This window comes from Otolemur garnettii, unplaced genomic scaffold, assembly GCF_000181295.1.
Source record: "Otolemur garnettii isolate 467f Iridium unplaced genomic scaffold, OtoGar3 scaffold00036, whole genome shotgun sequence".
Lineage (NCBI taxonomy): Eukaryota > Metazoa > Chordata > Mammalia > Primates > Galagidae > Otolemur > Otolemur garnettii.
This window is the reverse complement of record NW_003852431.1, coordinates 10,654,577-10,672,568: the sequence shown is the minus strand read 5'-3', so window position 1 is coordinate 10,672,568 and position 17,992 is coordinate 10,654,577.

The window sequence follows — 17,992 nt, the reverse complement described above, 5'->3', positions numbered from 1 at the left end:
GAAGGACCAAAAAATTAGAAACTTCAGTGATCATCAACAGAATAATAATTAAATCATGGTACATCCATCTTTGAAATTCTTAAGGCAAGTAGAAATAAATGAGGTAGATTAATATTTAATGACCAAAAAGAAGAGAATCAAGTGAAAAAGAAGCAATTGCAGAACAATGCATATGATTCCATTTATATTTTCCTTTCAAAAGACTACATATTTGCATTATATGAGTCTACTAGATGTATGCATAGTAGAAGATCCAGAAATGTACACAACAAACTATATTAGCAGTGGTGATCTCTATAGAGTTACATAAATGTGGAAGAATGATAGATAAAGGGGACATTTTGCTTTTTTATTCTATGAAATTTTACAGTTTTGGAACTTTTATAATGGTTATGCACTCTTGAATTTATGTAACAAAAATATAAAGAATTACCAAAATGTTCCTCAATTAACGTGCTAGTTGATTACAAACAGGAGATAGTAATGTAAAATATTCATGAAGACTTGGCATTAGACTTTACTCATTTTATGCATACATTCATTCAGCAAATATTTATTTAGCGTTTCTCACGACTTAGGCATTAAGGACCAAAGACAAAAGGACACTTCTTAATCAAATTAAGGGCCTATAAGATAAGTAAGCATTTATTTTAGATACGGCTTTAGCTATACTGACTTCTCATTCAATTTTATCACAATTGTGGTCTTTGCAAGAAACTGTGTAGCTTCGCTTCGGGGTTTTGTTTTTTTGTTTGTTTGTTTGTTTTTTTCTTGGCCAGTAAAAATTTTATTCCTAAGACTAGATTTGTGAACAAGCCAGATAATATACCTGCTGTTATGAAACTTACATTCAGGAGGAGACAACAGACCTTAATACAAAAGTAAATAAACAGTGAAATCAGGCAGATTTAAGTGAAAGAAGAGAATGAGTCAGGCCAGAGAACAAACATTAAATTGAACAGTCAAGGAAGTGTCTTCCAACCTGAATAACAAGCCCAGTCGTTGTAAGATAGTGTGTCCTATTTTCTTTTTTTTTTTATTGAATCATAGCAGTGTACATTAATATGATCATGGGGTACAGTGTACTGTTTCTGTATACAATTCGAAATACTTTCATCCAACTGGTTAACATAGCCTTCACGTCTTTTTCTTAGTTATTATGTTAAGACATTTATATTCTACATTTAGAGAGATTCACATGTACCCTTATAGGATGAACCATAGGCTTGATCCCACCAATTACCCTCCCTCCAACCATCTTTCACCTTTCCCTTCCCTCCCTCTCCCCATATTCCTGGGCTAAAATTGGGTTAGTTTCATACTAGGGCTGAGTACATTGGATACTTTTGGTTCGCTAAATTCTAGTTGAAAGAACTAGAATTGAGATTACAAAACTTGTGTCATATGCCAGGATACTATTATGTATGGATGGATTTATAGATCAATAACTGTAGTGGGGCATTTTAATCCATTGGGTTTTTAACATTGCCAGATCCAGTGGAAACTTTTCAGAAATGACACTTCCTGCAAATATCTTCTCCCATTCTGAGGGCTGTCTGCTTGCTTTACTTACTGTGTTCTTGGCTGTGCAGAAGCTTTTTAGTTTGATCAGGTCCCAGTAGTGTATTTTTGATGTTGTTTCAATTGCCCAAGGGGTCCTCCTCATAAAATTTTCACCCAGGCCAATTTCTTCAAGTGTTTTCAATTGGTGGGACCACACCTATGGTCCATCTTACAAGGGTACATGTGAAACTTTCTAAATGTAGAATATAAATATCTTAACACAATAACTAAGAAAATATCATGAAGGCTATGTTAACCAGTTTGGTGAAAATATTTCTAATTGTATATAAAACCAGCACACTGTACTCCATGCCTGCATTAATGTACACAGCCTTGATTTAATTTAAAAAAAAGACGAAAGAAAAAAAGAAATGACATTTCCTCCTTGAAACATTGTTGTCCCTTTGGATTTTGTTATATTAAGATTTTTCATTCCCCACCCTGGTACATAGTATGGATATAGGGAAACTATTTCATTCCTAAGTGAGGAATATATGATTCAGTACCTTTTAAATATGTTTACATTATTCAATTCATCTATATATTCAATTATTTTGATCTGTGAAATCTACTTGATTTTGAAAGAACTGTATGTGAATTTCTCACTGTAACAGCTTTCTGCAAATTCTTTTTATATTTTAATAGTTTTTTCTTATCTTCCTCTGGGAGTATTTTCAAAGGCGGTTTTTGTTTGATGAAGATTTTGAGGTTTTGTATGCTTGAGAGTATCTTTTCTCCTACTTAACATTTAATTATATTTTGGATGGATATAAAAATCTATATTTGGCTATATACAGTATCTCATATCTGTAATCCCACCACTTTGGGGACCTGAGGTGGGAGAATTGCTTGAGCTGAGGTCAAAATCAGGCTGGCTAACTGGCAAGACCCCATCTCTATTTTTAAAAAAAAAGTTTTTTCAAATAAATTATCGAGGCATAGTGGTGCATGCTTGTAGTCTCAGCTGCTTGGGAGGCTGAGGCAGGAGGATCAAAACTACCCAGGCTTGTGATTGTGCCAATGCACCTAGCCAGGGCAACAGAGATAGACTCTGTCTCTAAATAATAATAATTATTATTTTAAAGTCTAGTTTTGAATTTCTTTTACTTTTATACTACCAAAATATGGCCAGGCACAGTGGCTCACAAGTATAATCCCAGCACTCTGGGAGGCAGAGCCTGTGTGGATCCTCTGAGCTCAGGAGTTCCAGATCACCTGAGCAAGAGTGAGACTTGGTCTCCAAAAATAGCTGTGCATTGTGGCCAGCTCCTGTAGTCCCAGCTACTTGGGAGCCTGAGGCAAGAGGATCGCTTAAGCCCAAGAGTTTAAGATTGTTGTGAGCTATGATGCCAAGGCACTATCAAAATAGATTATGGGAAGGAAGAAGGCCTAATAGCTTAATATAGTTTACTGTAACATAAGTAAGAAAATATATGACTCCTTCCTCTCACTAAAATAATAAATATTTACTAATATATCTAAATCTAAAATTCCAGATTCATTCTCATTTGTCAAAATATAATTTTTAGACCAACAAAATTGTCATCGATCAAGGAGCTAGTTGAAAATACAGAATTTCAGCCTCCCCCCAACATTGAGAAACAGAATCTGTATTTTAACAAGACCATCAGGCAGTTCAGATGCCCATTAGAGTTTGAGTAGTTTTACATGAGAACATGAGGAGGGGAGTCAGGAGTCAGTCAGAGAAAGGCAAGCACAGGCTAAGGTACTTATCATTGTCAGAGAAATCATGGAGACTGATAGTAAGGAAACAAACCTAAGTGTGATCTTTTTTTATTTCAGATTAATATGAGGGCACAGACCATTAGATTAAAATGTTTGCAATTTATTAGGAAGAGTCCAAGTGGTAGGTCAGCCCTTCACCTGGGAGGTATGCCACATACCCTTACGTTGTGCCCATTAGGTGAGAGCACACCAATCGCTCTCCATCCTCCCCACTCCCTCTTTCCCCTGTTCACTTCACCACTTTATTTTAATTATGTTTTTCTCCCTGTGGGCGTGTGGTTTCATATTAATATTGAATTTATTGAATACTTGCTTTTCCATTCTTGTGAAACTTTACTAAGAAGACTGTTCTTCAACTCCATCTAGGTTAATATGAAAGATGTGAAATCTCCATCTTTTTTTTTTTTTTTTGAGACAGAGCCTCAAGCTGTCCCCCTAAGTAGAGTGCCATGGAATCACAGCAACCTCCAACTCTTAGGCTCAAGCGAATCTCCTGCCTCAGCCTCCCAAGTAGCTGGGACCACAGGCATCCGCCACAACACCCAGCTATTTTTTGGTTGCAGCTGTCACTGTTGTTTGGCGGGCCTGGGCTAGATTTGAACCTACCACCTTAGGTGTATGTGGCTGGCGCCTTAGCCATTTGAGACACAGGTGCTGAGCCAAATCTCCATCTTTTTATGGCTGAATAGTATCCCATGTTATACACATACCACAGTTTGTTAATCCGTTCCGGGGTTGATGGGCACTTGGGTTAATTCCACATCTTGACTATTGTGAATTGAGCTGCAATAAACATTCTAGTGCAAACTAAGTGTGATCTTAATAAGAAGCAATCACTAGAAAATCAGATATAGAATATATGTCTCTCAAAGCAGCAGAAGAATATTTGATTTATTTCATGGAAAAAAAGGAGAGAAAAGAAACAAAAAGAAGTGTAGTAAAAAGAAAACTAATGATGATATGGCTGAAGTAACTAACTACAATAAATATAAACTAGTTACTCTCACCAACCAAAAGATAGAGTTGTAAAGATGCAGGAATATATTGTTTTAAAATCACAAAACAAAAGTGCCCAGAAACAGTGAAAAATAAGCAGAAGAAAATATATCAGATATGTACGAATGAAAACAAAAGTTCTATTATCAGATTAAATTTAAGGCTAACAAAGAGGGTCATAAGGAAATGTTTGCCAGTGAAAGAATTAAGAAGATATTATCATTTAAACATAAATGTTTGTGCATATACCAAGTAATAATGTTCCAAATATATAAAGCAACAGCTAAAAGAATTACAGGAAAAATAAATCCATCAACCTTTTTAATTGGCATTAGTTGGCATTTAGTTGTCAGGTACTATTACTATAAGATCAAGTAAATGAAATATAATACAATTTATAAATTTTTATATAATGAGGTATTTTAATGTATATATCTTCAATAAATAAATGGATAATTCAAAATTTTAATTAAGTACATGAAAGTGTCACAAAAAAATGACTCAATACTATACGTCACTCAGGAAACTCATAAATTCTAAAAAATTTCTGCGCCCAGGCTGAGCTCAGTGGCTTACACTTATAATCCTGACACTCTGGGAGGCCAAGGTGGGTGAATTGCTTGAGCTCAGGAGTTCAAGATCAGCCTGAGCCTGATTGAGACCCCCGTCTCTAAAAATAGCCAAGTGTTGTGACAAGTGACTGTAAGCCCAGCCATATCAAAACAATAGTTTTAAAAATCCATAAATCTGGAAAGTAAAGCACCTGGTGTTGAATAATCATTGATTAAAAAGGAAGTTATAAGAGATAAGTTAAAATACATAAAATTAAATGACAACAGAAGCAATGTATGTCAACCCTTGTGAATACTGCTAAACATATTGATGAAAGTATATTTGTCAAGAGAAAAAAAGAACAAAATAAATAATGTAAGAATTCAACTCAAAAAACATCATTTTAAATGGCATGGAGAAACTCAGAAGAATATTAAGAAAGGAGGCAATCAAAAAGAAAAAAAGTTGATCTCATAGAAATAGGGAGCAGAGGCTCAGCGCCTATGGCTCAAGCAGCTAAGGCGCCAGACACATACACCTAAGGTGGTGGGTTTGAATCCAGCCCGGACCCGCCAAACAACGATGGCTGCAACCAAAAAATAGCCAGGCGCTGTGGCGGATGCCTGTGGTCCCAGCTACTTGGGAGGCTGAGGCAGGAGACTCGCTTGATCCCAGGAGTTGGAGGTTGCTGTGAGCTGTGACGCCACGGCACTCTACCCAGGGTGATAGCTTGAGGCTCTGTCTCAAAAAAAAAAAAAAAAATCCAAACTTTCAACCTAGGTTGAAATAGGTGAAGTTTTGGGCCCCCACATCATGCTGAGAACCCTTAAGAGAAGCAGGAAATTATTGGCAGATGTGCTTTGGAGAAGGCAAATCACCATGCTAGTTTTACAAAACTGTCACAATCAGTCAGGTTCCTAAAAAAAAAAAAAAAAAAAAAAATCATAGGTGGGTTCAAGTTGAAACTCTAAAGAAAGAACTATTATCAAAGATGTGGGGAGAACTGATGAAACAAACAGGGAATATGGGACACTGAGAAGCTTGTACCAGTGAGAAATCATTATTTCCATAGGACTAAATGTTGAGAATAAGAAACAGTGTTTCTAGAATCCAGTAGAGAGCATTGCCCAGCATAACTTGTCCTAGAAAGGGACACAACTAATGTCAGAGATACAGCACTGGGCAGAGGAGAAATGGCTTGACCTTGTTCTATTCTCCATCTCCTGCTGGTGTAGCTCCCTTGGGACAACTGAAGGGAGCACAGGTGATACAGCTCACAGAGAATTACATCCCAAGACATAAGGCAAGGGAAAGAAGGGCAGAGAAAATATCTAGATGAGCAAATGGACAATAACTAATATAAGTTTTAAGGTAAAAGAGAGATTTAATAGTTAATAAAAGAAAGCTAATATTTGTGGCCAGACATGGTGACTCACATCTATTATCCTAGCACTTTGGGAGGCTAAGGTGGAAGGACCACTTAAGGCCAGGAGTTTGAGACCACCCTGGGCAAGATCATGAGCTCCGTCTCTAAAAGACAACTTTTTTCAGGTTAGCTAGCTATAGTGGCATGTGCCTGTAGTCCCAGGTACTTTGGAGGCTGAGGCAGGAAGATTGCTTGAACCCAGGAGTTTGAGGCTTCATATCACTAATTATAGTTCACTATAATCATATCACTATAATATAGCCTGGGTGACAGAGACAGACCCTGTCTCAAAAAAAAAACCGTTTTCTTTAATTCGGTTCTTTTAATTGCTTCCGGATTTTTTGCCCTTGGTTGGTTTTGGAAAGGGTTTTTTTCGTTTTTACATCCCAGTTCTGTGTCTTATTAATTTAAATGTGAAACTTTGGACAATCTGCTGAGAAGTGAAAACATCTGTTTGATGATATTCTACATGTAACTGCCAGAGGATTATCATCACCACCATCACCACCTGTCACATCCTACTCCTGCTACCGCTTGTCAGGGCCCAGGACTGGCCAGGTCTCAGGCCCAGCTTAACTAGGTTCCCCAGCTTCCACATTGGCCAAAGGTCCCACTTACCCTGAGCAGAGTTTCCCTTTGGACTTCATCCCACTGTCTACAAAAGGCTTCACTTTACCTCCAAGTGTCACTTTCTCTTTTGGTCCATGTCCCTGGTGCCCTGTTGTGTCCTGCCGTATCCTGCCAAATATGCCAAAAAGTCGCAACCCCTCGGGCCCCTATGGCCCTGGTCTCAACCACCGCAGGAAGGAACCAAGCGTGACACGGATTAGAAGTACGAGCTTGTAGGAGGCAGGCTAGCCCTTCTTTGCAGGGTGGCCCTGAGCAACCTCCGCACAAGCCTTTTATTGAGACCGTACAACACAGGTGAGGGAAGTAATTAACAAATGACTAGGTGCTGAAGGCTCAGGCTCTTCTTCCACAAGGAACACCTGTGGACGAATGGCCCGAGGATCCACCCCTGAGCTGCAGATCATCTTGCTGCAGGGATGACTCTTGGCGTCCCCTACAGCCACCACCATCACCATCACCACCATCATCACCTTCACCATCATCACCATCAGCAGCACCACCATCATCATCACCTCCACCATCATCAGCAGCTCCTGGGATCAAGGAATTCTCCTGCCTTGAGGTCCCCAAGTAGCCGGGACTACAGGCATGCACCACCACGTGTCTAATTTTTATAATTTTTGCAGAGGCTGGTCTCAAACTCCTGGCTTCAAGAGATCCTCCCTCTTAGAGCTCCCAAAGTGCTAGTATTACAGGTGCGAGCCACCGTGCCCAACCTGTAACAACTTTATTTTCTAACACAATGCCAGGCATATTTCTTACACGATTTGGATGCTAATTACTGTGTCAGGACCTGATGACATTGACCACAGAAAGTGCTAGAAGTGAGGGAAAGATTGCCTAGGAAACCCGAGGACCATCAGCGTTGAAGTAGGAAGTACAACTTTTTTTCCCCTCTGCTTCATATTGGAAGAATAAGAGTTTTTTTGAGCTACATATTAAATACACAAACACTAAGAAAAACTGATTAACCAAAAAGAAAAAAATCTATGCATACTTTTATGATATGAGACACCACAAATAAGTAAAAAGATGTCCTCATTGGAGCGGCACCTGTGGCTCAAAGGAGTGTACCCTCCCAAATTCATATGTCAAAGACCTAATCCCCAATGTGATGGCATTTGGAAGTGGGGACTTTAGGAGGTGTGTTAGTCCATTTTTGGTTGCTATAAATGAAATACCTAGCACAGTAATTTATAAAGAAAAGAGGTTTATGGGGTTCTCGGTCACGCAGCCTGTACAAGCAGCACTGTGCCAGCATCTGCTTCTGGTGCTGGCTTCAGGGAGCTTCCAATCAAGGTGGAAGGTGAAGGGGCAGTAGGAATGTCACCCAAGAGAGAAGCAGCAATAGAGCAAGGAGGTCATGCCAAGTGCCTTTAAATAACCAGTGAGAACTCACTGTCACGGAAAAGGCACCAAGCAAGTCATGAGGGATCCACCCCTATGACATAAACACCTCCCACCAGGCCCCACCTCTAACATGGGGGAACAAATTTCAACATGAGATTTGGAGGGGAAAAACATCCAAACCATATCAGAAGGGAACTAGGGCAGGGGGATGGAGATTCACAGCGGGATTAGTGCCCTTATTAAGAGACACCACAGAGCTTGCATCCTCTCTCTCGGCCATGTGAGGATTCAGGAAGAAGGCAGGTGTTTACAAGCAAGGAAATGCACCCTCACTTTACTTCCCAGCTCCCAGAATTGTAAAAAATAAATATTTGTGGTTTAAGGGACCCAGCTTATGGTATTTTTGTTACCACAGCCCAAGCTGACAAAGACGTGGGATTAGCTTACGTCACTGTCTACTCAGTCCCTCCCCATAGAGCTCAGTCAGCTTTGGGGAGAAAAGTAGGGGCTGCCCTTAACTCTTCTACCCAGCCCGAGGACTTATGTTCCTCCACTTTCCCAAGTGGCTGACAGTGAAAAGGAAAATCTATCCGAGTAAATAGCTGGCACTGTTGAGACTGATTATGGAGATCATGAAATAAAGGTTTCCAATACCCTGAAAGAGCCAGCTGGATTTCCTAGTTTAGGAATGATGCCCGAAGCACGGTGAAATCTTGTTTGGTGTGAATGCCAATAGATGTTTTTGGAGTGTGCCTTTGGAAGGCGGAGTTTATTCCACTGCTGTACAACTATAATGTGAGAGCATCTGGTATTCGAAAAACCAGAATTTTATGTCACCTCCACTTTAATCCTCTGACAGTGGCTGTTCCACTGTACAACAGAATACCTCTTCTGTTGCCTGTTCTAAACATTAACTTAGAAAACTTTAAACAATTGGAACATGCCTCTAAGACTAGAAGTAACACAATCCTCAGTTATCCAGCATGAGGAAAAAGGGATGAGAACATGGTTCTTTGACTCCAGGTATCTAGTTTAGAGTTTTAGGTACCTTTCAGTATCTGCTTTTTTGATTTAATTTGCATGTGGCAAGGGTTCATTGTAATAGTTAGCTTATTTCCTATGTATGGTCCTAGAAGTTTTCCTCATACATACATGTGTTTTATTTATTAAAACAAAGTTTTTATAGGAAAAACTGAGAAAACTCAGGATGTAATTTTCAAAAAATTTAAGGAAGCCTAAACAAGAAGGAATACAAGAGCAAATAAAAACAACAAATGTCTCAACAGAAAATAGATTAAAAGGAGGGAAATGTTTAAAATAAAAAAGAAATGAAGAAGTGAAAATGATTTGAAAGAAAGTCAGAAATAAAAGATGGTCAAAGCAAAACTTTTGTTATGTTCTTTTGTGTATGTACGGGTCTGGCAATTAAGTTTGCCAACTCATTCTAGAAAAAGTGCTACCTATTTTATTGTTGAATATCACTACGGCCACCTTCTAAGTACTCCCCTTGGAGAGATATGCACCAATGTCAGTGTCTAGCCCATCTTTCAAAGAAATTTTGGAACTCTTTTCTAGAATGGCCGTCAGAGCTTTTGTCCTACAAGTTCGGACGGTCAAGTTCACGAACATGCCACCATGTACTTACATCATCCACAGCACTGTACAAGCAACTTGGTAAGGTTGCATAAGCGTGGTGTAGCTTTATCTCGCAGCTATATGTGTGAGATATATCTGTATGGCAGTGTCTTAAGTGGCATCATTATTGTTGTTGCGTGTTTTGTGTGTTGCAGAATTCAAACCCCATCAAAAGGGGTACTTACTGCTCAGCTCTGGCCCACTGTTGGCACTGGAGAATGTCAGCCCAGTCTTTCTGTTCCAATTTTTTGATAGGCTCTCCAATAATTAAAACACTGTGGAGACCTAGCAAAATATTTCTTCTAAACCACTTAATGTGTGACCACCTAAACTGAGGTTAAAGAAAATCGCTTATTTATTCATTTGTTATTCAGTGACATTGTATGAAGACATTGTAAAAAGATGACCACTTTATTATTTTACAGCTTAATTTATGTTTCACATACAGTCAAAGCCATAATTCCTGCCTTCAAATTAACACCATGAATTGAGGGAGCTTTTTTTCCTCATGTGTAGATTATTATGTTCATTGTCACACATCCCCCATCTTATCTTTTACTCAATTTTTTAATAAAACATTTAAAGATTTTACTCAAATTAGTATTCCCAAATGGTTTGGGTGTAAAACTACTTTTGGAAATTTGTTAGAGTCAAACAAGCACCTTTTACTACTAGTATAATTATGGGGAAAGCTGCTTACCAATTTAGGTATTACTAATCAAAATATAAAAAGCACATCATCTGGACCAAAATATACTTTAATTATGGCAATGTGTATGATTTGGCCCAGCTGTAGGATGAAGACTGCTCTGTGATATATCTTCATTTCCCATACGGGACTATGAACAAATATATTTGTAAACTAAAAATGTTAATATCTTTTGACTTTTGATATGACATGGTAAATTCTCAGTATTTTTTTATATTATGGAAATTTCTATACAAATAAAAAAGACAAGAATAGGGGGTGCCCATAGCTCAGTGGTTAGGGTGCCAGCCACATACCCTGGGGTAGGTGGGTTCAAACCTGGCCCAGGCCTGCTAAACAACAACAACAACAAAAATAGCCAGGTGTTGTGGTGGGCACCTGTAGTTCCAGCTACTAGGGAGACTGAGGCAAGAGAATCACTTGGGCCCAAGAGTTTGAGGTTGCTGTGAGCTATGACAGCTGAGGCACTCTACTGAGTATGATAAAATAAGACTTTATCTCAGTAAAAAGAAAAAGACAAGAATATGATAAGTTCATTACCCAACTCTAACAATTATTAACAAATGGCTGATCTTTTACCTCTACCTACAACCACTTTCACCTCTCCCAAATTGTATCTTTAAGCAAAACTCATTCATCATATCCTTTCAGCTATAATTATTCTAGTATTTTTTTAAAACCATAATACAATTGTCACAGCTAAAAATAACAATTTAGTATAATAAATATCCAGCCAGTATTCACATTTCTCTGTCACATAATTTCCTTATAGTATGTTTGAATCAGAATTAAAATAAAGTTCAGGCATTGCAATGGGTGGGTATTTCTCTTAATTATCTTTTATAGATTCCTTTTCTACATGTTATTTTCTTGCCTTTTTTAAAATTTTAGAAACTGGATTGTCATGCAGTGTTTCTCACAGTCTAGATTTTAGCAATCGCTTCCCTGTGGTGTCACTAAACAGGCTCCTCTATTCTTCCATTTCCTATAAACCGCTCAGCACTGTTCAATAAAATGTTCTGCCATGATGACATGTTTCACACACTGTCTGACACAGTAGCTGCCTTCTACATGTGGCGATGAATGTGTAGTAACTGGAAATGTTACTTTTACAGCTGAGGAACTGAATTCTTAATTTTATCTAATTGCAAGTCTTTTATTTACATTTAAGTAGCCACATAGTGGCTACAGTATTAGAAAGCAAAGATCTGGAATCTTGATCAGATAGGTAGAGTTTTTTGGATTTTGTTTTGTATTTGTTTTTTGCTTTGCTTGGTTTTGTTTTTGACAAGATCACTCCATATGAAATGTTGTGTACTTTTCAGGAAGAAAATACTCTCTTAACTTTGAAGATCATTTCCTTGATCCGTTAATTCATTAAGACTTACAAAATTTTATTATCATTATGGAAATTTAAAGATACATAAAAGTACACAGAATCATATGCTGAACTCTGTTTTCAACAAGCAGCTTTTGACCAATTACCTAGGTTATACCACTTTCTTTCCCTCCTGTATTACTGTAAATCTAATTTCATATATCTTATAACTTTATCCACAAATACTTCACTCTCTGAATACTGAAGTTAAAGATACTAATCTCCCTACACACACACATGCACACTGTGAGTCCATCATTTCTCAAGAGCCCTGGTTTCTTTTCATCATATCAGGGGATATATCATATCCACATGACTTGAGACTGGTAATGTTAGCCTGATTCATTTGGTTAAATCAGTGTTTGCTAGGTTTCTACATTTATTGTTTTTTCCCTTTCTATACTTAATTCTTCAGAATCTAGTTGCTAAGTCCAGCTCACACTCAGAGGTGAGGGATGGAGAAAAAACTCTATCACCAGGAGGGGAAAGAGTATCATGTGTTACCTGGACATCTTCAGTAAGATTTATCCCTCTCCCCAGATGATTCATTCATTTATTCATTTATTTGTATCATGTAGCATATTTGTTTTATACCTGGGTTGTCACCCAATGCCATGTTTCTTTTTTTGTTGCTCAAATTGTTTCAGCTTTGGCCACTGGGAGCTCTTTCAGGGTGACTGCTGCCTTTTCACATGTATCACTCTTTTTCTTCTTCTCAGCACTTCCTTGCTTTCTGACATTATAAGATGTTCTAGGTTCATCTTAACTTTTGCCTATCTTAGTACTAGAATCAACCATTTCTCCAAAAAGCTTGTAATAGGACTTTAGCATATAAAGTTATATGTGAAGGGCAATGGATTTGCTAATGGTGCTTCAAATCCATGTGATGAATCCTAATAGCGTCTTAGTGTTTTATAGCCTGTGCTGGCCAAATGGCACATTTTCTTTTCTCTTTTTTTTATTAAGTCATTTGTATATAGATCATGAATACATTTATGCCATTATGGGATTCAATGTGTTGATTATTTGTACAAATTGGAGTGCTTACATCCAACTAATCAACATAGCCTTCACCTCATTTACCCAAGTACAGTGTTAAGACAATTGTGGCACACTTTCTCATCCTATAAAGCTCATTATTCTAGTCACATGAGGAAATCAGAAGTCTCAAAAGAGATTTTATTTCTCATCTGTCTGAAATATCTGCATCTATAGAAATTAAAAGATGCTGTACCTCTCCTTCAAGGTATATTAGTCATCTCTTAACCACAATATAAAATCTGCATAGTACAGAATGACTACTGACTTTAGCTATCTGTTCAGGATGAATTAACTGAGATTTATTGTGGCAAATGGTAGTGATTTCTAGTAATGAGTTGATGTTCTCAGTAATTGCCAAAGATTGAACCATACTTGTGGACCTATAAACTTTCCCTTGACAGCAGAAAAACACCATAAAAATCACCTCTGGAATAAGATTGTTTCAGTGTAAGATGGCATCTCAACCTGAACATACTGTTAGGCTGAAGCTTTTTATATGTAAAAGGTTAGGTTTGGCACAAACAAAAAACTAGCCTTCCTGAACATTCACCCCAGAAAAGCCATCTGAGGCATTTAACAATTGCCCTATCTCATTCATCCTTATGACTGTTGCCAAAGTCATTGATTTTATATATATTCATTTCACTCTGCAGATGCTTCTAAGTTTTTAACTTCCAGAATTTCCTTTTAAGAAATCGAATCACTTTGTCAAAATAATATTACAATTTTCTAGGGGATGCATAATTAGCTAGTTTCCTCATTAATCTGTAATTGTTAGCTTCAGCAGGGTCTTTAGAGCTGCTATCATCTTTCTGCACATACTTGTTAATTACCTTTCCCATTCTCCTAAGCAGCAATTCAAACATTTTCATCACTCTACAAGCTCCCAATCCAACCTTGCTTCTCCTCTTATACTCAGAATATTGTTCACATTCCATTAATTATGGACAAGAGACCACCAGGCCTCACTTTCTGTATCAGACACTGTTCTAAGTCATAAGCAACACAAACTCTGGTCTATTTAAGTGGAAAAGGAATGAATAAATAGTTATCAGATAGCTTATAAGTTCAGAATTTGGAGGGTCTTCTTGCGTTGCCCAGGCTGGTCTTGAATTCCTGGTCTCAGGCTGTCCTCCTGCCTCAGCCTCTCAGAATGTTAGAATTACAGACATGAGCCACTGCACCCAGCCATTTTATATTTTTAAATTGAAGGAAGAGTAACTTGTTTTGAAAACAGTCTTTTTCTAAAAATATAAGGCCCCAGGATGTTGGAGGTTTTGGTTTCAATCCCTCGTTAAAAATGTGATTGTGCCTTTTTTCTGCATAAATCTGATGCTCATATTAACCTGTTTAGGTTACAAAATATATGAGAATACTTGGATTTTACTTGATGTGTTCAGTGGCAATTTATTTCCTCTGGAAAACTAAGAGCTGCTTCATACATTTTCCAACTTGAGAATGAGTTGTTTTCCCAAAGTTTACATTTAAGTCAAGTGTTTGAAACTTGAAACACATTTTCCCACAGAAATGTTATAAATAGTGGTTAATTCCCAGGCCAGGCCAGTGAAGCTGATTAAGCTCCTAATAAGCAAAAATAGACATTTGTCCTGAAAATATTAATAATATAAAACTGTGTACTATGAAACAACTTTGCTTTTTAAAGTCAAAAGATAAATATGAACATGTAATTCATTTCAAATCTATCACTCACAGTGTTTGAGCCATGGGCTACTTTAGGGCTCTTCTCATATAACCTTACCCCTAGAAATGCTACACTGCCAGTGGGGAGGAGAGAGTGGGAGGGATTAAATTGGGGTGGTGGGAGATAAAGAGACCTTGTAACAGTTTTGAGAAAGCAAGTAGCCAATTTTAACCCAGATGGAGGGGTTTCTACTCTTACTGCTAGAAAGACAATGAAGCTAGTACCCCAGAGTATAGATGAAGGGACAGAGAAGCAGACCCTGGTTTCTCATAATTGGCAGAGTCATCAATGCCCTAGTGTCCAGAAGGTGGGTAACAGAAATGCCTGTGGGCAGCTGGAATGCACAAATGGTCAGTCAGCTAACCCATGAGGCTACTGGGAACCTGAGTGCACATCTAGCAGCACACCTGGGCTCCTTACCTATTATATTCCAGAGACCAATTTGCCTATTCCTTAACAGATGCTGCACAGAGCTACTGCTTTATAAAATATTGTAACAACAGGTATATAAATTTAAATTCTACACAGATTATCTAACAGAAGAAGTTGGGCTCACAGGTTAACTCAATGTATAGAACTCAGAATAAAACTTATCTTTCCAACTCTATTCAACTACTAATAACAGAAAAACTGAATGGTAGGCTAATACTAATGGAACAATAGTCAGTCTTAACCTGATTCCAAATGTTTGAGAAAAGCAGTATCATTTGTCTCACCAACAGCCTTTATAAGTGAATGTTATAAAACTGAATTTGTAAAGTTATCCCAATCAAATACTACTTTTCTGATTTCTATATTTTATACATAGGACTCCATGTAAGATTTGTTTATATAATGGGGCCCACTTATCAGCAAGTTTTAAAACTTGAGTTGCCTTCAACACGAATCACTCAACTGCTCAATTACTTTTCATTGAGATATAACTCATATACCACAAACCATACCCTTTAAAGTGCTCAATTCAGTCGTGTTTAATACATTCAAAAAGTTGTGCACTGATCACTGCTATCCAATTCCAGTTTGTCTGGTTTTTTACTGAAAAAAAAAATGGAAAAACAGAAATGTAATTTTCATTGAGTAAAAATCACTTGATTCCATGAAGTTTTATTGCAGAAAGTGAAGTCCATGAATTTAGAATGATGACATCAATTTAAACATCAGTTTTCACACAGTTTCAATAACTGCAGCAATTTCCTTGAATTGTCTGCAAAAATTCTGGAAAGGAGAAAAATAAAATTAATTTTGTTTTTAGAGGATATTTAAGTAATTTTAATTATATCCAACTTCCAGAGGCTAGACCACATACTAAGTTTGCATTTTAATGTTACTTCTTCAACTTTTGAAGGCTGCTATAAGAAATAAGCAGGTATAGTTGCAGAGTTAGATAATCATCGGCTCATGACTAAACTTTTTAAAAAGCCCATGGGAAATTTCTTTTAGAAACACACAGAAAAGATATTTACTAAATACCCAGCACTGTCCCTGGACACTGAAGATACACACCAAAAAGACATGTTGTTTGTAGGCTTCAAAACACTTTAAATCTAGGGCAAGACCGCATTTCAGAGTGATAGGGCTGTCTTGTTTAAGATTATGAGTTTAATTACAGTAGAAGAGACTCAACATTGACAAAGGCTTGTATCGTAAAAGTTTATTTCTTCATCATTGAAAAATTAAGCTGGTGTGGTGGTTCTCTTGTAGAAGTCATTTTCTTTTTTTAAATCTCAGGTAAGAGAGAGATCAAACAAACTCCATTTTCCTTTCTTCTCCTGTACTTGCCAGAAAGCTAAGAGATAAATTTGAAACTTAATCTAAGCAATCAGGATACCCCCTAAACCTTTACATTATTTTCCTTCTTATTTGGCTATAATTTTTTAGTTTGCTACTTGAGAATTTTCTTTTAATTTATATGTAAATTTGCCATAGAATAAAGATGTAACTATTTCATTAAAAATTTATATTCATGGTCAAAATTTTAGCTATCAAAAAGATCTATTGGACACAGAGGCCCAGGCCTCTCCATACTTTGGGAAGGTAAAGTGGGAGGATCGTTTAAGGCCAGGAGTTTGAGAAACTGGACAAGATAGCAAGGTCTAGTCTCTACAAAAAGTAAAAAAAAAAATAGCTGGGTGTGGTAGCGAGTGCCTATGTCCTAGCTAATTGAGAGCAGGAGGACTGCTTGCACCCAGGAGTTCAAGGTTAGAGTGATCTATGATAGCACTATTCACTCCAACCTGGGCAACAGAGGGAGATCTTGTCTCTAAAAAAAATAATAAATTTTGGTCATAAAATGAGTCTCCCAGCTACTTAGGAGACTGAGGCAAGAGGATTGCTCAAGCCCAAGAGTATGAGGTTGCTCTGAGCTATGATGCCATGGCACTTTACCCATGGCCACAGAGTGAGACTCTGTGTCCAAAAAAATAAATAAATAAAGGAAACAAAAGAAAAAGAAAAAAAGGGAACTATGTGATAGATGTGTTAATTAGCTTGATTTTGGTAATTGTTACAAAGTATATATATTCATCAAATCATCAAGTTGTATACTTTGAAAATATAAAATTTTTATTTATCAATTATATCTCAATAGAGCTGGTGGGGGGAGCTGCACCATTTGTGACTTTTTTCCTAAGAAAAAACAATTTCTAGAGGTGAACTCTGAGAGCATGAACATTACACAGAGAAATAAGAATTAGTCCAGCACTATAAATTACAAAAGGGATTAGAACCTATATTCTCTTTCGAAATTGATTTGGTCTTTATATTCAGTTGAAGGTTACTCCCATGTCATAATATACTACATTTACTTCCTTTTCATGAAGTCTCAATTCTTTCTAAGACATTAATCAACAATAATGTTAACTTTATGACTATTATTTTTATTTTAAAGCAGGGATATCTGTCTTAAAAAAGAAATCAAAGGGAAAGAAATTCCTTAAAATATACCTTATAAAAGAAGAAATTAAAAATATTAAGTGGTACATGAGAGGCTTTTCTTAAAAAGGAAGCCTAGGACAGCATGTATTTTTAGTTAGTTTTACAAAGAATTCACTCTTATTTCCATTTCATTCACTAGGATTGCTTTTCTTTGACTTTGAGTGCTAATGCTATGAAGATTCTTACCTATTCATTCACCAAAGAGATCAAAACAAACAAAACCAAAACTGTACAGGACAGTTAAATTAAGGACAAAACGTCTCCTGGTACTTTTAAAAGAAAATCTGATATATTGCCTGCCCCCTTTTTTTCTTCCTTGGTTAGAATATA